This window comes from Arachis hypogaea, chromosome 3 (assembly GCF_003086295.3).
Source record: "Arachis hypogaea cultivar Tifrunner chromosome 3, arahy.Tifrunner.gnm2.J5K5, whole genome shotgun sequence".
In the NCBI taxonomy this organism is placed as follows: Eukaryota; Viridiplantae; Streptophyta; class Magnoliopsida; order Fabales; family Fabaceae; genus Arachis; species Arachis hypogaea.
The window spans coordinates 78,036,969-78,058,587 of NC_092038.1; positions in this window are offsets into that span (position 1 = coordinate 78,036,969).

Here is a 21,619-nt window from a genome sequence, read left to right on the forward strand (position 1 = left end):
TTTTTTTTTTCACAACCTCAAACAGACTCTCTCAACTAAATGGCACCACTAAAAAGCTTAGCCTCAAAGAAAAGAATAACCAAGGAACCAACTTTTGAATCCTCAAGCTCATCTTTCAATGAATACAAGTTTTTCTCTGCATTCAACCAAAATCAATTCTATGGTTGGGTGAGTGAGAGGAAAATTAACCCAGAGGTTGGATTCCTATTAGGGAGAAATGAGCATCTTGAGATCAACATTGAGATTAACAATAGGGGCTGGACACTCCTATGCAACCCACCAAGGAAGGTAGTAGAGAGCTTGGTGAGGGAGTTTTATGCTAACGATGTGCCTCAGTCAGGACAACCCTATGGCTACATTAGCTATGTGAGTGGGAAGGCCATTGACTATAGCCCCTCCAGCATAGAGAGGATGCTAATGGTAAAGAGGACAAGCTCCACCCAGAGCTATGAAGAAAGAATGAAGCAACAAGACCCTGGATATGATGAAATCCTCAACGAGATTTACGTGCTGAATGTGCAATGGATAAATGACAAGGATGGGATACCCAACCAATTGAGAAGAAGGGATGTGAGCCCCCAAGCTAGAGGGTGGCTGGATTTTGTGAGGAGATCCCTAATCCCCACATCCAACACCTTAGAGGTGACCAAAGAGAGAGCTGTGCTCATATACAACATCATGAAAGGTGAGAATATCAATGTGGGGGAGCTAATTGCCAGCAACATTAACAAAGTGCTGAAAAGCACCAGTGACAACACAAAGTTGGCATTCTCCAGCATCATACAAAGGTTATGTGATGAAGCTGGAGTTGAGAAAATCATTGATGAGGGGCTTGTGAAACAAGACAAGCCTATAACTGCCAAGAAGATGGCCAAAGTGTTGGCTGTCAACCCACTTCAGAGGGCTAGAGAGCATAGAGCTCATGCTCATATGCAACAACAAGAAGAATAAGAAGAAGAAGAGGCAGAAGAGCAACCACACTTTCTAGCACTTCAACCACCACCACCACAATACCAATACCAACAATTTCCTGAAGGATTCAACTGGAAAGAACTGCAAGGAGTTGTACACCAAATGAAGGGAAACATGTATCACCTGAGAGAATATATCAACCAATTCAAAGACTATCAACAAAAGCAATTGGACCAAGTCAATGAGAACATACAACAACTACAAGGGAGTTGGGAGCAAATGAGGAATGAGCAGCAGGAATAGTTCGAACTGGGGGGAAGTGAGAAGTGCACTTAACAAAATAGTGGAGCAGAACAAATGGCAACAGAGGAACCTCGCTGAGTTCAGACATCTTTATGATGCTAGAACTATTTCGAGGAGGTAGTATGATATCAACACACAAGTGAAACTGAATCACTTGTGCAATGTTGTGGCTGCTATTAACCCCAGATACCCCACATTCATGCATAGGATGGAGGAATTAAGCGCTAGACAAGAGAAGATTCTAGCCAAACATAAGGAGGATGAAAGAAACTATATGAGAAGGCTAGGATTTTGGAAGCCTAAGGACACTCAAGCGCAAGAAGGGTCCTCCAAGAAGGAAGAAGATGACTCCTCCCATTCCAAGAAGAAGGACAAAGGAAAGGGGCCAATGAACTGAAGATTTAAGCTGCTCAAGGTTGTTAACTCCCATGGTTGACACGCTCTAATTTCTGAATCATGTTTAAGCTTTTGTTTGATTTACTTTCTATCAAGAATAAATAGTCATGCTAGGGTAGTTTATGTTTTCTGCTTAGCTTTATTTCATGCTTGAAGTCCTTTATAAGTCCTTTAATATACAATAAAGAAAATGCAATGTATTTCAAGTCTTCCTTTTCAACATAAATAAAGTAGAGCTTGTCTCCATAAGAGTTTCTGTGAGCTGTGCAAAAACAAGAGTAAGAGAGACCAAGGCCAAGAGTGATCATTCAACAAACTAAGAAACAAGGAACTAAGTGTAGAACCTTGAATGGACTAAAAAGAAAATGAGTCATGGAAAGCAACTAGTCTTAGAAGGTATAACAAGAAAGAGTAAGGGGTGCTCCTTGAATATCCATAGAGCCAAGAAGTAGTAAGCAATAAAGATCCAAGGCTCTGAGCATCAACTACTAGGATAGGAAAGACACATTAAAAAGCTCAAAAAGAGTTAAAGATCCTAGTAGATGCTTGTGGTGAATATGTGTCAAGAAGAGACCTGGGCAAGTAAATTCTTAGGGGTGTTTCAACACCTAGTACCCTAAAACCAACTGGTTTGGGAATGCTAATTGAAAGCCTAATTAAAGGGTTGTCTTGAGACAAAACACTTGGAGTCGTTGTCAAGAAAGCACAACCAAAAAGAAAGTGAAACAACTCTTACTACTTCAAGGTGACAATCAATAGAAATGACCCCTGAAGTTTATACTTGAAAGAACCCTCATAGATCTAAGAGTTCTTTATGACATTAAAACATTCATACATGTGTTGAACACTTAGTCCTACCCTTAGTCATGTTGCATTCATTCAAGGCCAAGGTCTCAATTCATAACAGGCCTACTCACATTGATTTTCTTGGGACAAGCAAAGCTTAAGTTTGGTGTTGTGGAACAAACTTTGTTTGCTTACATTTTCTTGCAACATCCCACAAAATTTTTTTTTCATAACCTCATACACACTCTCTCAACTCAATGGCACCACCAAAAAGCTCAGCCTCAAAGAATAGAAAAACCAAGGAAACAACTTCTAGATCCTCAAACTCATCTTTCAATGATTACAATTTTCTCTCCTCATTCAACTAAAATCAATTCTATGGTTGGGTGAGTGAGAGGGAAATCATCCCAGAGGTTGGATTCCTATTAGGGAGGAACGAGCATCTTGAGATCAATATTGAGATTAACAATAGGGGCTGGACACTCCTATGCAACCCACCAAGGAAGGTAGTAGAGAGCTTGGTGAGGGAGTTTTATGCTAACGCTGTGCCTCAGCGAGGACAACCCTATGGCTATATTAGCTATGTGAGGGAGAAGTCCATTGACTATTGCCCCTTCAGCATAGAGAGGTTGCTAATGGTAAAGAGGACAAGCTCCACTCGGAGCTATGAAGAAAGAATTATGCAACAAGACACTCGAATTGATGAAATCCTCAGCGAGATTTGCGTGCTGAATGTGCAATGGATAAATGACAAGGATGGGATACCCAACCAATTGAGAAGAAGGAATCTGAGCCCCCAAGCTAGAGGGTGGCTAGATTTTGTAAGGAGATCCCTAATCCCCACATCCAATACTTCAGAGGTGACCAAAGAGAGAGATGTGCTCATATACAGCATCATGAAAGGTGAGAATGTCAATGTGGGGGAGCTAATTGCCAACAACATTAACAAAGTGCTGAAAAGCACCAGTGACAACACAAGGTTGGCATTCCCCAACATCATACAGAAGTTATGTGATGAAGCTGGAGTTGAGAAAAATCATTGATGAGGTGCTAGTGAAACAACACAAGCCTATAACTGCCAAGAAGATGGCCAAAGTGTTGGCTTTCATGCTCATATGCAATAACAACTAGAAGAATAAGAAGAGGCAGAAGTGATTCAGCATTGCACAAGTGATTCAGCATTGCACAAGGATGGAGGAATTAAGCGCTAGACATGAGGAGATTCTAGCCAAACATAACGAGGATGAAAGAAATATGAGAAGGCTTGGATTTTGGAAGCCTAAGGACACTCAAGTACAAGAAGGGTCCTCCAAGAAGGAAGAAGATGACTCCTCCCATTCCATGAAAAAGGAGAAAGGAAAGGGGCCAATGAAACTGAAGATTTAAGCTGCTCAAGGTTGTTAATTCCCATGGTTGACACTCTCTAATTTCTGAATCATGTTTAAGCTTTTGTTTGATTTACTTTCTGTTAAGAATAAATAGTCATGCTAGGGTAGTTTATGTTTTCTTCTTAGCTTTATTTCATGCTTGAAGTTCTTTATGAGTCCTTTAATCTACAAGAAAGAAAATGCAATGTATTTCAAGTCTTCCTTTTCAACATAAATAAAGTAGAGCTTGTCTCCATAAGTGTTGATGTGAGCTGTGCAAAAACAAGAGTAAGAGAGACCAAGGCCAAGAGAGATCATTCAAGAAGCTAAGAAACAAGGAACTAAGTGTAGAACCTTGAATGAACTAAAAAGAAAATGAGTCATGGAAAGTAACTAGTCTTAGAAGGTATAACAAGAAAGAGTAAGGGGTGCTCCTTGAATATCCATAGAACCAAGAAGTAGTAAGCAATAAAGACCCAAGGCTCTGAGCATCAACTACTAGGATGGGAAAGAAACATTAAAAAGCTCAAAAAGAGTTAAAGATCCTAGTATATGCTTGTGGTGAAGATGTGTCAAGAAGAGACCTGGGCAAGTAAATTCTTAGGAGTGTTTCAACACCTAATACCCTAAAACCAACTGGTTTGGAAGTGCTAATTGAAAGCCTAATTAAATGGTTGTCTTGAGACAAAACACTTGGAGTCCTGGTCAAGAAAGCACAACCAAAAAGAAAGTTAAACAACTCTTACTACTTCAAGGTGACAATCAATAGAAAGGATCCCTAAAGCTTATACTTGAAAGAACCCTCAAAGATCTAAGAGTTCTTTATGACATTAAAATATTCATACATGTGTTGAGCACTTAGTCCTACCCTTAGTCATGTTGCATTAATTCAAGACCAAGGTCTCAATTCATAACAGGCCTACTCACATTGATTTGCTTGGGACAAGCAAAGCTTAAGTTTGGTGTTGTGGAGCAAACTCTGTTTGCTTACATTTTCTTGCAACATCCCACAAAAATTTTCTTGCTTAAGTTGCTTTTATTGATTTTGATCATTTATGGTTCATAGCTTTTACCATTTTCCCAATTTCGCCATGTTTTATGTTTATGCCCTCTATGTGTTCGATAAAATGCCAATCTTAGTTATGGGGTAATTTTCATCCTTTGGCTTGGGGAAAATGAGTTTATGGATTACTAGAGTCATAATGTCCCACATTTAGTGATAATTCTTGGGTTGTTAGTTGTTATTGTTTCCACTAACGCTAGCTTTTTACCAATTAATTTGGTAAGTTAGCTGGGATTTGTGGATTAATTACAACTATGCTTACTTAACTTATCCTTCGATGTTAAGGGTTGACTTAGTGAGATTAATCCATCATAATTATCATAGTTGTAGTTATGGCAAGGAAGGGATTCTATAACTCATTCCAAGTCAAGGTTTCATTTATGTTTTGAACTACCTTTTCCATCACTTTATAGCATTACTTGTTTATATTACATACATAGTTCTTTTATTCCTTTACTAGTTTATTAATTGCAATTTTGTCATGTTCTTTTATCTCTTTACTTATTTACTTCAATCATTGAAAACCCCTTTGCTTTTCACAACCAAAATTGTATGCACTTGTTGTCACTAGTTCCTAGGGAGAACGACCCGGGAGTCTAAATACTCTCGGTTTATATTTGCTTTGATTTGTGACTATCCTTTTGAATTAAATTTGATTGAAAGGATTCATTAAAGGGATTTGAGCTTTTTTACCAGTTTCTTATATGGGTTTTGTAGGGCTCATCACAAGGAACGCGTAGCCACTGATGGCACACAAATCAGAGCACTGTAGCTCAAGATATTACAAAGAGAAGAGATGGATGAATAGTGCTCTTGGGGTTTCTCTTCTTCTTCTTCTCTTCAGCTGTGTGAGTGTGTTTATGTGAGTGTTATGAGTGTTTGGGTTCATTAATGAACCCTTTTATATGTTGGGTTTGGGCCTAACTTGGACCCGATCCAACCCGTTAGCGTTTTTAGCCCATTTGGCCCAACTTTGGGCCAAACCTTTAACACTAACGCCCGGTTTTCCATTTCTAATATATTTCTAAGAGGTTCGACTGTTGGTTCACTGTTTTTCATGGTTTTTCGCAGAAAACACATTTTCTAACTCGGAAGGACCTACTGAGTCCAAAAATCATATTTAAATCCCCAAATTCTCATCCTAACTTTTTGGAATTTAATTTGGGCATTTAAATAATTTTATTCATGAAAACTCAAGTTCTTACATCCTCCCCTCCTTAAAAGATTTTCGCCCTCGAAAATCCGAATCACGAGATGGGATATATATATTCTCCATGAAGCATCCTACTCTCAACGTTGCTAATCCAACAAGTTGCCAAGACATCTCGTTCACCATCATCCTACCATGTCGATGTTCTCTCTCGCCAACTCCTCCATAGAACAGTTCACTCGGATAGGCAGAAAATAAGTGGACTTGTTTAAGCGAACCACGATCACCCAAACCGTATCAAATCCCAGCCTAGTCCTTGGCAAACTGGTCACAAGATCCCTCGCGATTCCTTCCCACTTCCACTGAGGGATCTCAAGAGGCTGTATCATTCTTGACAACTTCTGATGCTCTATCTTCACCTTCTAACACGTCAAACACTTGGATGCCGCTGTAGCTACATCACCTTTCATCTCAGGCCACCAGAACATCTTCTTTAAGTCATACTACATCTTCGTATTTCTGGGATGAATAGCAAATTCACTGTAATGAGCCGCCGACAACAAGTCTTGTCTCAACCTCCCGACATCCGATATGCAAATCCTCCCCTTATATCTCCATAACCCTTCATCATCCTTAGTGAAATCCCCACGCCTCTTATCACCGACTGGTTGGAATAATTTCTGAAGCTTCCGCTCATCTTGCTAAGCCTTCTAAATTCTCCGTCTTAAACGTGCATTAAAATCTGCAACTGGCCCAAACAAGCTTTTCCGGTAACTTCACCAATATCCAACTTAAGATCCACTAACTTATCCACTAGCTCTCCTTCCTTGATTTTCATCCAAGCAATTGTTAAAGACCTCTGACTCAAGGCGTCTGTGACCACCTTCGCCTTTCCACGGTGATAACTCATTTCAGAATCATAGTCCTTATGCAACTCCATCCATCTTTTCTAACGCATATTAAGCTCTTTCTGATCAAAGATGTACTTGAGACTCTTATGATTAGAAAAGGATGCTAAACCTCTCTCCATACAAGTGGTGCTTCCAAATCTTCAGTGCAAACACAATCGCCGCTAACTCCAAGTAATGTGTTGGGTAGTTTACTTCATGCGGTCTCAGCCGACGCCACGCGTAAGCTACCACATTCCGGTGTTGCATCAATACGCAATCTAAACCCTTCAGAGGAGCATCACATTATACTTCGAATGGTTCATGCGGTTCTAACAAGATTAAAACAGGCACTGAAGTTAACTTCTGCTTCCAAGTATGAAAGCTTCCTTCACACTCTGACATCTAAACAAAAGGTGCTTCCTTTCTTGTCAACTTAGTCATCGGTAATGCAATCCGAGAAAATCCTTCAATAAATCTCTGGTAATATCCAGCTAAACCCAGGAAGCTTCTGACTTCCGTCACTATTGTCGGCCTTTCCCATCCCATCACCATTTCTACCTTAGAAGGATCTACAGCTATTCCTCCCTCGCTCACCACATGACCTAAGAGCTTCACTCCTTCCTTCCAGAACTCACCCTTTGACAACTTAGCGTACAACTTTCACTAAGTTACTCTGATTATCATCATTACGAATCCGAAATTTTTTTTTAAATCAAATACCGGTTTTGTAATATTTTTCAAAATCTTTAAAACAAGTTCAATCTAAATGAGACCATTGTTAAAACATTATCAAAGAGTCAAAAACTTTTTTTTGTAAACCAATCATCTTAAAGCCGGATTTTCCTAAATTCATTTAAACCTTTAAATCAAAACCTTTAAATTTGAATCCCTTTTTGATAAGCTAAATTTACAACTAAAATCACAAGTCAACAAAATCTTAGGACTCACTTTCCTTTTAAATTCGTGTCATTTGATCAAAAGTTCCAGTCCTAGTATTCAGAACTAAATCATTCAAACCATAATTTCAAACCAGTTTTAAAAATCAATCTAAGCTTTAAAACCTTTTTCGATACAAACGACAATAGCCTATACTATGAAGATAAGTTGAGGTTTGGTCATCGGCTTCGTAATTACCTTATCCTGTGTTGTGATCGACCCGCCTCATGTGTTCTTCGGAGTGGACAATCTCTAACCAAATGTCCTGGTGCGCCACACTTGTAACATAGTCTCCTACCCAAATGGCATGGCCTATTCGGATGGTAGTTCCCACACTCCTGACATTTCATATTAGGGGAATAAGCTCTTGACCGCTTCTCTTCACCATGTTTCTTAAGGTCTTGTCCCCTTGGTCCAAGGTTGTTGTTGCATTCCCTCCTAGTGTTTACTCCATGAATGTCCCTTGACGAGGCTACCGTCTTCACGTTCTCTTCAACCACTCTTACCTTGTTCACCAGATCGGAGAAAATACAGACCTCCATAGGAGCCACAGCTGTTCTGATGTCGTCCTTCAAGCCACTTTGATACCTGACACACTTCCAACTTTCATAAGTCTCCGGGGCACCCTGACACACCCTAGAGAACCTACAAAGTTCCTCAAACTTGCTCGTATACTCTGCCATAGACAAAGAACCTTGCTTTAGCTGCATAAGTTCCATCTCTTTCGCTTCCCTTGCAGACTCAGGAAAATACTTCTTGTAGAAGGCCGTTTGGAACACATCCCAAGGAACGTCGGCATTTTGAAGCTGTAACAAGTGGCACTCTGCTTGCCACCAATGTTGAGCCTCTTCCCGAAGCTGATAAGCAGCAAACTCCACGTATTGGTTGTGCGGGACATGCTGTGCCTGCAGCGCACGCTCCATTTCTTGGAACCAGTTGTCCACTTCTGTGGGATCTGTTAAACCTCTGAAACTTGGTGGATGCACCTTGAGAAAAGTTGCTAAGGTCATCGGAGCATTGGTGCACGAAATTGTGATCTCAATGGCGCCAACAACTTGGTACGCACAATTGTAATATCACTCTTTTTCACAACTTCGCACAACTAACCAACAAGTGCACTGGGTCGTCCAAGTAATAAACCTTACTTGAGTAAAGGTCGATCCCACAGAGATTGTCGGTATGAAGCAAGCTATTGTCATCTTGTAAATCTCAGTCAGGCGGATTCTAATGGTTATAATGGTTTTCGAATATAAAGATAAATAAAGCATAAAATAGAGATAGAGATACTTATGTAATTCATTGGTGGGAATTTCAGATAAGCGCATGAAGATACTGTGTTCCTTCTGAATCTCTACTTTCCTACTGCTTTCATCCAATCATTCTTACTCCTTTCCAAGGCAAGCTGTATATAAAGCGTCACTGTTGTCAATGGCTACTTCCCATTCTCTCAGTGAAAATGGTCCAAATGTGCTGTCACAGCACGGCTAATCATCTGTCGGTTCTCGATCATGTCAGAATATGATCCAGTGATCCTTTTGCGTCTGTCACTATGCCCAACACTCGCGAGTTTGAAGCTCGTCACAGTCATTCCTTTACAGATCCTACTCGAAATACCACAGACAAGGTTTAGACTTTTCGGATCTCAGGAATGATTGCCAATAATTCTAGCTTATACCACGAAGACTCCGATCTTTCGGAATGGAGGCTAAGAGATACACGCTCGATCTAAGGTAGAACGGAAGTGCTTGTCAGTCACGCGTTCATAGGTGAGAATGATTATGAGTGTCACGGATCATCACATTCATCATGTTGAAGTGCAGCGAATATCTTAGAACAAGAATAAGCTGAATTGAATAGAAGAATAACAGTACTTTGCATTAATACTCAAGGAACAGCAGAGCTCGACACCCTTAATCTATGGTGTGTAGAAACTCCACCGTTGAAAATACATAAGTGTAAGGTCTAGGCATGGCCGAATGGCCAGCCTCCCCAAATAGCATGTGAATTCAAAAATAGGGAAAAAGACTCTTAGTACAATAGTAAAAAGTTCTATTTATACTAAACTAGCTACTAGGGTTTACAGAAATAAGTCTAAGTGCAGAAATCCACTTTCGAGGCCCACTTTGGTGTGTGCTTGGGCTGAGCTTGAGCTTTACACGTGCAGAGGCTTCACTTGGAGTTCAACGCCAAGTTGTAACGTGCTTTTGGCGTTTTTGTGACGTGTTTCTGACGTTTTACTCCAGAATGCAGCACGGAGCTAGCGTTGAATGCCAATTTGCGTCATCTAAACTCGAATAAAGTATGGACTATTATATATTGCTGGAAAGCCCTAGATGTCTACTTTCCAACGCAATTGAGAGCGTGCCATTTGGAGTTCTGTAGCTTCAGAAAATCTATTTCGAGTGCAGGAAGGTCAGAATCCAACAGCATCTGTAGTCCTTTTCCAGCCTCCTATCAGATTTTTGCTCAGGTCCCTCAATTTCAGCCAGAAAATACCTGAAATCATAGAAAAACACAAACTCATAGTAAAGTCCACAAATGTGAATTTTGCATAAAAACTAATAAAAACATCCCTAAAAGTAGCTAGATCCTACTAAAAACTACCTAAAAACAGTGCCAAAAAGCGTATAAATTATCCGCTCATCAAGCATCTCCCGTGTCACCTCCGCTCCCTTCAGCATTGTCATTTGCATTTTCTTTGCCATTCCTGTTTCTGTTTTCGGTCGGCTAGCCTAACCTCTGCACAACTTACAGAGTTGCAGCAGCGTTAGCCTCCATGGTGTTTGCAAAGGTTCGCCATTGCCGCCATGAACTCGGCATGGTTATCGGCCGGTTGCTCATTCATACTCTCTTTTCGTGAACGTGTACGACCTCCTCCGCGAGTAGCCATTAGGGTTCTTGTCTACACCAAACATTCGATATCAAGGTGATCAGTCTCAATACCAAAGGTCTAGTGCTTCAATTATCCCAAAAAGGCACTCACAAACAAGCATTCTATGAAATATCAAGTAGATAACCTAAATAGCATGGAAGAAAAATGACCCAGAGTATACAATGAAGCACAATCAGTCCATCCCTCAGGCTCACGAGGACGAACCGCTCTGATACCACTAAATGTAACACCCCATTAGCCTAAGCCTTACCACACATCGTAAAGCAAAGGTTAATCAAAGATTACGATAGTTCTAAGCTTATACATATCATATATAGAAGGAATTAATAATATCTAGAAGCCCGATGAAGGATATAGCTCAAAACAGGATTTGAAAAGCGCAAAGCGTGCTAACAAAGCTACTAACTTAAAGCTCCAGAAACAAATGTAATATAATAAAATATAGTAGTATAATATCATAAGAATCTAGCCACAGCTCACGGAGTTTAAGCTGGCCAGCCATATACAGAGCATATATGAAACCAGACAGTAAAAACAGCTTATACAAGTTTTGTTCTCTCAAATACAAGCCTCTAGGCCAAACAAACTACTAAAGTGAGAGACAAGTTTAAAATAAATCAAAAGACTCAAAAGAGAGATGTCTGTATCCTGCGCTTCTGTCACCAACCAGACAACTCACCGAAGTGGGTCACGATCTGCATCTGAAAAACACAACAGAAATATGGTATGAGAACCGGAGGTTCTCAGTATGGTAACAGTGCCCAGTGATGTAGGATGTAAGACCCCGAGATGCCGAAGGCAATCCTAGACTCCATATCCATCACGAGTGTTCAAGCTTAAAGCAATCTAAACAATGAAGCATAACATGTAAAACCTTAACCAAACTTGAAACCTTAGTATATCAAAAGGGTAATATATTCTTAAAGGATCTTCTACTCTAACTGATGAGCGGATAATTTATACGCTTTTTGGCATTGTTTTCATATAGTTTTTAGTAAGTTTGAGCTACTTTTAGGGATGTTTTCATTAGTTTTTATGTTAAATTCACATTTCTGGACTTTACTATGAGTTTGTGTGCTTTTCTGTGATTTCAGGTAAATTCTGACTGAAATTGAGGGATTTGAGCAAAACTCTGAAGAAGGCTGACAAAAGGACTGCTGATGCTGTTGGAATCTGACCTCTCTGCACTCGAAATGGATTTTCTGGAGCTACAGAACTCCAATTGGCGCGCTCTCAACGGCGTTGGAAAGTAGACATCCAGGGCTTTCCAGAAATATATAATAGTCCATACTTTATTCGAAGAATGACGACGTAACTTGGCGTTGAACGCCAAGTTCATGCTGTTGTCTGGAGTTAAACGCCAGAAAAACGTCATGATCCGGAGTTGAACGCCCAAAACACGTCATAACTCAGAGTTCAACGCCAAGATATGCCTTAGCACGTGAATTCATCAAGCTCAGCCCAAGCACACACCAAGTGGGCCCCGGAAGTGGATTTATGCATCAATTACTTACTCATGTAAACCCTAGTAGCTAGTCTAGTATATTTAGGACATTTATCTATTGTATTAGACATCCTGGATTGTATTTTGATCCTGTGATCACGTTAGAGAGGGCTGGCCATTCGGCCATGCCTGGACTCTTTGCTTATGTATTTTCAACGGTGGAGTTTCTGCACACCATAGATTAAGGGTGTGGAGCTCTGCTGTACCTCAAGTATTAATGAAATTCTATCTTCTTTTATTCAATTCTCTCTTATTCTTATTCCAAGATATTCATTCGTACCCAAGAACATGATGAATGTGATGAGTCAGATTACCCTCATTATCATTCTCAATTATGAACGCGCGTGATTGACAACCATGTCCGTTCTACATGCAACAGAGCTTGAATGTATATCTCTTAGATTCCCCAACAGAATCTTCGTGGTATAAGTTAGATAGTTGGCGGCATTCATCTGGATCCGGAAAGTCCAACCTTGTCTGTGGTGTTCCGAGTAGGATCCTGGGAGTCCGGAAAGTCCAACTTTGTCTGTGGTGTTCCGAGTAGGATTCCGATCATGAATGACCGTGACGTGCTTCAAACTTTAACCTGCTGGGCGTTGGTGACAGACGCAAAAGAGGGATTCTATTCCAGTAGGAGCGGGAACCAACCGGTGATTAGCCGTACTGTGACAGAGTGCGTTGCATAGTTTTCACTGCGAGGATGGGATGTAGCCATCAGCCATGGGTGATGCCTCCAGACTGGTTAGCTGTGCGAGTGACAGCCGCACAGGTTATTTCCCCGTGAGGAATGAAAGTAGCCACAGTTGATGGTGAACCCCTATACAAAGCTTGCCATGGAAAGGAGTAAGAAGGATTGAGTAGAAGGAGTAGGAGAGCAGGCGTCCTTGGGCTCTACAGCATCTCCATCCGCTTATCTGAAATTCCCACCAATGAATCTGCATAAGTGTTCTATCCCTTTTATTATTCCTTTTTAATTATTATAATTACAATTCCTCTTTTTTCTGCCTGACTGAGATTTGCAAGGTGACCATAGCTTGCTTCATACCAACAATCTCTGTGGATTCGACCCTTACTCACGTAAGGTTATTACTTGGACGACCCAGTACACTTGCTGGTTAGTTGAACGAGATTGTGAAGAAAATAAACAATGCCCTCAGAGTATACATCTTTTATAAATACATACAAGTGATCACAATTTCGTCCACCAAGTTTTTGGCGCCGTTGCCGGGGATTGTTCGAGTATGGACAACTGACGGTTCATCTTGTTGCTCAGATTAGGTAATTTTCTTTTCAAAAATCTTTTTCAAAATTTTTCTTTTATTTTTCGTTTTTCCAAAAATGTTTTTCGAAAAAAATCAATAAAAATACAAAAAAATTAGAAAATCATAAAAATCAAAAATATTTTGTGTTTCTTGTTTGAGTCTTGTGTTAATTTTTAAGTTTGGTGTCAATTGCATGCTTTTAAAATTTTTCTTGCATTGTTTTCGAAAATTCATGCATTCATAGTGTTCTTCATGATCTTCAAGTTGTTCTTGACAAGTCCTCTTGTTTGATCTTGATGATTTCTTGTTTTGTGTCTTTTGTTGTTTTTCATGTGCATTTTTGCATTCATAATTTTCATGCATTAAAGATTTCTAAGTTTGGTGTCTTGCATGTTTTCTTTGCATCAAAAATTTTTCAAAATTATGTTCTTGATGTTCATCATGATCTTCATAGTGTTCTTGGTGTTCATCTTGACATTCATAGCATTCTTGCATGCATCTTGTGTCTTGATCCAAAATTTTCATGTTTTGGGTCATTTTTGTGTTTTTCATTCAATATTTAAAAATCAAAAATATCTTTTCCTTATTTTCCTCTAAAATTTCGAAATTTTGGGTTGACTTGGTCAAAAATTTTTAAAAATTAGTTGTTTCTTACAAGTCAAGTCAAAATTTCAATTTTAAAAATCTTATCTTTTCAAAATCTTTTTCAAAAATCATATCTTTTTCATTTTTTTTAGCATTTTCGAAAATTTCAAAAATATTTTTCAAAATATTTTCAAAATCTTTTTCTTATCTTTTTATCAAATTTTCGAAAATTAGCTAACAATTAATGTGATTGGTTCAAAAATTTGAAGTTTGTTACTTTCTTGTTAAGAAAGGTTCAATCTTTAAATTCTAGAATCTTATCTTGTAGTTTCTTGTTAGTTAAGTAATTTTTAAAATTAAATCTTTTTTTTTTAAATATCTTTTTCAAATATATCTTTTTATCTTTTATCTTATCTTTTTCAAAAATTTTATCTTTTTCAAAATTTGATTTCAAAATATCTTATCTAACCTCCTATCTTCTTATCTTTTTCAAAATTTGATTTCAAATCTTTTTCAATCAACTAACTAACTCCTTGTTTGTTTCTTATCTTTTTCAAAACCACCTAACTACTTTTCCCTCTTTTTCAAAAATTCTTTTTAATTGTTTTAAATTCTAATTTTAATCTCATCTCATCTTTAATTTTCGAAAATCACTAACCATTTTTTCAAAATTATTTTCGAAAATTTCTTTCTCTTTTCTTCTTCTATTTAATTATTTAATTACTAACACTTCTCTTCACCTCTCTTCATTCACATCCTCACATCTCTGCCATCCTCACAGTTGTGTTTCTTTTCCACTCTACCCCTTTCTTCTTCTACTAACATAAAGGAATCTCTATACTGTGACATAGAGTATTCCTCTTTCTTTTCTGTTTTCTTCTCTTTCTTATGAGTAGGAACAAGGAAAAGGGCACTCTTGTTGAAGTTGATCCAGAACCTGAAAGGACTCTGAAGAGAAAATTAAGAGAAGCTAAATTACAACAATCCAGAAACAACCTTTCAGAAATTTTCGAACAAGAGAAGGAGATGGCAGCCGAAAATAATAATAATAATAATGCAAGGAGAATGCTTGGTGACTTCACAAAGCCAACATCCAAGTTTGATGGAAGAAGCATCTCCATTCCTGCCATTGGAGCCAATAACTTTGAGCTTAAGCCTCAACTAGTTGCATTAATGCAACAAAACTGCAAGTTTTATGGACTTCCATCTGAAGATCCTTATCAGTTTTTAACTGAATTCTTGCAAGTCTGTGATACTGTAAAGACGAATGGAGTTAATCCTGAAGTCTACAGACTCATGCTTTTCCCTTTTGCTGTAAGAGACAGAGCTAGAATATGGTTGGATTCACAACCTAAGGATAGCCTGGACTCCTGGGATAAGCTGGTCACTGCCTTCTTAGATAAATTCTTTCCTCCTCAAAAGCTGAGCAAGCTAAGAGTGGATGTTCAAACCTTCAAGCAAAAAGATGGTGAATCCCTCTATGAAGCTTGGGAAAGATACAAGCAGCTGACCAAGAGATGTCCATCTGACATGTTTTCAGAATGGACCCTATTAGATATATTCTATTATGGTCTCTCTGAATTTTCGAAAATGTCACTGGACCATTCTGCAGGTGGATCTATTCACCTGAAGAAAACGCCTGAAGAGGCTCAAGAACTCATTGACATGGTTGCAAACAACCAGTTCATGTATACCTCTGAGAGGAATTCCGTGAATAATGGGGTCCCTCAGAAGAAGGGAGTTCTTGAAATTGATGCTCTGAATGCCATACTGGCTCAGAACAAAGTGTTGACTCAACAGGTCAACATGATCTCTCAAAATCTGAATGGATTGCAACATGCATCCAACAGTACTAGAGAGGTAGCTTCTGAAGAAGCTTATGATCCTGAGAACCCTGCCATGGCAGAGGTTAATTATCTGGGTGAACCATATGGAAATACCTATAACCCATCATGGATAAATCATCCAAATTTCTCCTGGAAGGATCAACAAAAACCTCAACAAGGTTTTAACAATGGTGAACGCAATAGGCTGAATAATAGTAAGCCATATCCATCATCTTCTCAGCAACAGACAGAGAATTCTGAACAAAATAATTCTAATTTAGCTAATATAGTCTCTGATCTGTCAAAGGCCACCTTCAGTTTCATGAATGAAACAAGATCCTCCATTAGAAATTTGGAGGCACAAGTAGGCCAGCTGAGTAAGAAAGTTATTGAAACTCCTCCCAGTATTCTCCCAAGTAATACAGAAGAGAATCCAAAAGGAGAGTGCAAAGCCATTGACTTAGTCAACATGGCCGAAAGCACAAAGGAGGAGGAGGACGAAAATCCTAGTGAGAAAGAACTCCTGGGACGTCCTCCAAGCAAGAAGGAGCTTCCTAATAAGGATCCTGAGGAATCTGAGGCTCATGCAGAGACCATAGAGATTCCATTCAATCTCCTTCTGCCATTCATGAGCTCTGACAATTATTCATCCTCTGAAGAGGATGAAGATGTGACTAGTGAGCAAGTTGCTCAATATCTAGGAGCTATCATGAAACTGAATGCCAAGCTGTTTGGTAATGAGACTTTGGAAAGTAAACCTCCCTTGCTCATTAATGAATTAGAAACTTGGATTCAGGAAACTCTACCTCAAAGAAACAAGATCCTGGCAAGTTCTTAATACCTTGCACCATTGGCACCATGAGCTTTGAGAAAGCTCTATGTGATCTTGGGTCAGGGATAAACCTTATGCCACTCTCTGTAATGGAGAAGCTAAGAATCATTGAGGTACAACCTGCCTTGTTCTCATTACAATTGGCAGATAAATCCATGAGAGAAGCTCATGGGATAGTAGAGGACGTGCTAGTAAAAGTTGAAGACTTTTACATCCCTGCTGATTTCCTAATCCTAGATACTAGGAAGGAAGATGATGAATGCATCATCCTAGGAAGACCTTTCCTAGCCACAGCAGAAGCTGTGATAGATGTCAACAGAGGAGAGTTAGTCCTTCAATTAAATGGAGAATACCTTGTGTTTCAAGCACATGGCAATCCCTCTGTGACAAAAGAGAGTAAGCATGAAGAGCTTCTCTCAGTTCAAGGTCAAGAAGAGCCCACACAGTCAAACTCTAAGTTTGGTGTTGTGAAGCCATAACCAAACTCTAAGTTTGGTGTTCAAACCCCATATCCAAACTCTAAGTTTGGTGTTGGGACTAGACAACATTGACTTGATTGCTCTGTGGCTCCATGAGAGCCACTGTCAAGCTATTGACATTAAAGAAGCGCTTGTTGGGAGGCAACCCAATTTTATTTATCTAATTTTATTTTATTTTGTTTCTTTGTTATTTTTGTGTTTAATTAGGTACATGATCATGAGGAGTCACGAAAAAAATCAAAAAAATTAAAAACAGAGTCAAAAACAGAAGAAAAAAATTTTTCACCCTGGAGGACGCGCGGGCCGGCGTTCAACGCCCAGAAGATGCATCTGGCGGGCGTTCAACGCCAGAACAGAGCATCTTCCTGGCGCTGAACGCCCAAAACAAGCTACATCCTGGCGTTTAACGCCAGGATGCGCACGCAGAGGACAATCTGGCGCTGAACGCCAGAAACAAGCTTGAAACTGGCGTTCAACGCCAGAATCAAGCATCACATGGGCGTTTAACGCCCAGAACATGCACCGATGGGCGTTTGAACGCCAGAATGGTGCATGAAGGCAATTTACACGCCTATAGGGTGAAGGAATGGTATTTCTTTTCACCTCAGGACCTGTGGACCCCACAGGATCCCTACCTCAGGATCTGTGGACCCCACAGGATCCCCACCTACCTTTTCTTTTAATCCTATTCACACTCTCCTAATCCAAATCTCATTCTCAATGTCACCCTTCCCAAAAACCTTCACCAATCACATCAATTTCTCTTCCCAATTACCCCATGCACCACTCACATCAACCTCCTCTTCCCCATAAACCCCACCTACCCCCACTACATTCAAATTCAATTTCCCACCCATTCCCACCCAAAATGGCCGAAACCTAACCCTTCCCCCCTCCCTATAAATACCTCCCTTTTCTTCTTCATTTTCACACAACATAACCCCTTCTTCTCTCATATAGCCGAACCCCTCTTCTCCTTCTCTACCCAAATTCTCTTCTTCTTCTTCTACTCTTCTTTTCTTTTTTGCTCGAGGACGAGCAAATTTTAAGTTTGGTGTGGTAAAAAGCCTAGCTTTTTATTTTTCATTCACCATCAATGGCACCCAAGACCGGAGTTTCCTCAAGAAAAGGAAAAGGGAAGGCAAAAGCTTCCACTTCCGAATCATGGGAAAAGGAGAGATTCATCTCCAAGAGCCACCAAGACCACTTCTATGATGTTGTGGCAAAGAAGAAGGTGATCCCTGAGGTCCCCTTCAAGCTCAAAAAGAATGAGTATCCGGAAATCCGACATGAGATCCAAAGAAGAGGGTGGGAAGTCATAACCAACCCCATGCAACAAGTCGGATTATTGATGGTTCAAGAGTTCTATGCTAATGCATGGATCACTAGGAACCATGATCAAAGTATGAACCCGAATCCAAAGAACTATCTCACAATGGTTCGGGGGAAATACTTAGATTTCAGTCCGGAAAATGTAAGGTTGGCGTTTCATCTACCCATGATGCAAGGTGATGAACGCCCCTACACAAGGAGGGTCAACTTCAACCAAAGGTTGGACCAAGTCCTAATGGACATTTGTGTGGAAGGCGCCCAATGGAGAGTAGACTCCAAAGGCAAACCAGTCCAACTAAGAAGACTGGACCTCAAGCCTGTAGCTAGAGGATGGCTGGAGTTCATCCAAAGATCCATCATCCCTACAAGCAACCGATCTGAAGTTACTGTGGATCGGGCAATCATGATTCATAGCATCATGATTGGAGAGGAAGTAGAGGTTCATGAAGTCATAGCCAATGAACTCTACAAAATAGCTGACAAGCCTTCATACATGGCACGGCTAGCCTTCCCCCACCTCATATGCCATCTATGTTATTCAGCTGGAGTTATCATAGATGGAGATGTCTCCATTGAAGAAGACAAGCCCATCACCAAGAAAAGGATGGAGCAAACAAGGGAAGTCCCTCACGGCCCCCAAGGAGAACATGAGGAAGTTCATCAACAAATGCCTCATGGAATGCACTTTCCTCCCAACAACTATTGGGAGCAACTCAGTACCTCCTTAGAAGACTTGAGCCAAAACGTGGAACAACTAAGGGTGGAACACCATGAACACGCCCTCACTCTCCAAGAAATAAGAGAAGATCAAAGAGCTATGAGAGAGGAGCAACAAAGGCAAGGAAGGGACATAGAAGAGTTAAAGAACATCATTGGTCCTTCAAGAAGAAGACGCCACTAAGAGGTGGATTCATTCCTTGTTCTTTATTTTCTTTCTGTTTTCGGTTTTTAAGTGTTATGTTTATCTATGTTTTTGTGTTTCTACTTCATGATCATTAGTGTGTAAACCATGCCTTAAAGCTATGAATAAAATCCATTAGTCTTTCACCTCTCTTAAAAGAAAAATGTTTTAATTCAAAAGAACAACAAGTACATAATTTTCGAAATTATTAGTGAATTTAATTTAATTATATTGATGTGGTGGCAATAATTTTTGTTTTCTGAATGAATGCTTGAACAGTGCATATTTTTGATCTTGTTGTTTATGAGTGTTAAAATTGTTGGCTCTTGAAAGAATGATGAACAAAGAGAAATGTTATTGATGAACTGAAAAATTCATGAATTGATTCTTGAAGCAAGAAAAAGCAGTGAAAAAAAAAATGGCGAAAAAAAATATAAAATAGAAAGAAAAAGCAAGCAGAAAAAGCCAATAGCCCTTAAAACCAAAAGGCAAGGGTAGCAAGGATCCAAGGCTTTGAGCATCAATGGATAGGAGGGCCCAAGGAAATAAAATCCAGGCCTAAGCGGCTAAATCAAGCTGTCCCTAACCATGTGCTTGTGTCATGAAGGTCCAAGTGAAAAGCTTGAGACTGAGTGGTTAAAGTCGTGATCCAAAGCAAAAGAGTGTGCTTAAGAGCTCTGGACACCACTAACTGGGGACTTTAGCAAAGCTGAGTCACAATCTGAAAAGGTTCACCCAGTTATGTGTCTGTGGCATTTGTGTATCCGGTGGTAATACTGGAAGACAAAGTGCTTAGGCCACAGCCAAGACTCATAAAGTAGCTGTGTTCAAGAATCAACATGCCTAACTAGGAAAGTCAATAACACTATCTGAAATTCTAAGTTCCTAGAGAAGCCAATCACTCTAAACTTCAAAGGAAAAAGTGAGATGCCAAAACTGTTCAGAAGCAAAAAGCTACAAGTCCGCTCATCTAATTAAATTAATATTCATTGATATTTGGACTTTATAGTATACTCTCTTCTTTTTATCCTATTTGATTTTCAGTTGCTTGGGACAAGCAACAATTTAAGTTTGGTGTTGTGATGAGCGGATAATTTATACGCTTTTTGGCATTGTTTTCATATAGTTTTAGTAAGTTTGAGCTACTTTTAGGGATGTTTTCATTAGTTTTATGTTAAATTCACATTTCTGGACTTTACTATGAGTTTGTGTGCTTTTCTGTGATTCAGGTAAATTCTGACTGAAATTGAGGGATTTGAGCAAAACTCTGAAGAAGGCTGACAAAAGGACTGCTGATGCTGTTGGAATCTGACCTCCCTGTACTCGAAATGGATTTTCTGGAGCTACAGAACTCCAATTGGCGCGCTCTCAACGGCGTTGGAAAGTAGACATCCAGGGCTTTCCAGCAATATATAATAGTCCATACTTTATTCGAAGAATGACGACGTAACTTGGCGTTGAACGCCAAGTTCATGCTGCTGTCTGGAGTTAAACGCCAGAAAAACGTCATGATCCGGAGTTGAACGCCCAAAACACGTCATAACTCAGAGTTAAACGCCAAGATATGCCTTAGCACGTGAATTCATCAAGCTCAGCCCAAGCACACACCAAGTGGGCCCCGGAAGTGGATTTATGCATCAATTACTTACTCATGTAACCCTAGTAGCTAGTCTAGTATATATAGGACATTTATCTATTGTATTAGACATCCTGGATTGTATTTTGATCCTGTGATCACGTTAGAGAGGGCTGGCCATTCGGCCATGCCTGGACTCTTTGCTTATGTATTTTCAACGGTGGAGTTTCTGCACACCATAGATTAAGGGTGTGGAGCTCTGCTGTACCTCAAGTATTAATGAAATTCTATCTTCTTTTATTCAATTCTCTCTTATTCTTATTCCAAGATATTCATTCGTACCCAAGAACATGATGAATGTGATGAGTCAGATTACCCTCATTATCATTCTCAATTATGAACGCGCGTGATTGACAACCATGTCCGTTCTACATGCAACAGAGCTTGAATGTATATCTCTTAGATTCCCCAACAGAATCTTCGTGGTATAAGTTAGATAGTTGGCGGCATTCATCTGGATCCGGAAAGTCCAACCTTGTCTGTGGTGTTTCGAGTAGGATCCTGGGAGTCCGGAAAGTCCAACCTTGTCTGTGGTGTTCGAGTAGGATTCCGATCATGAATGAGTG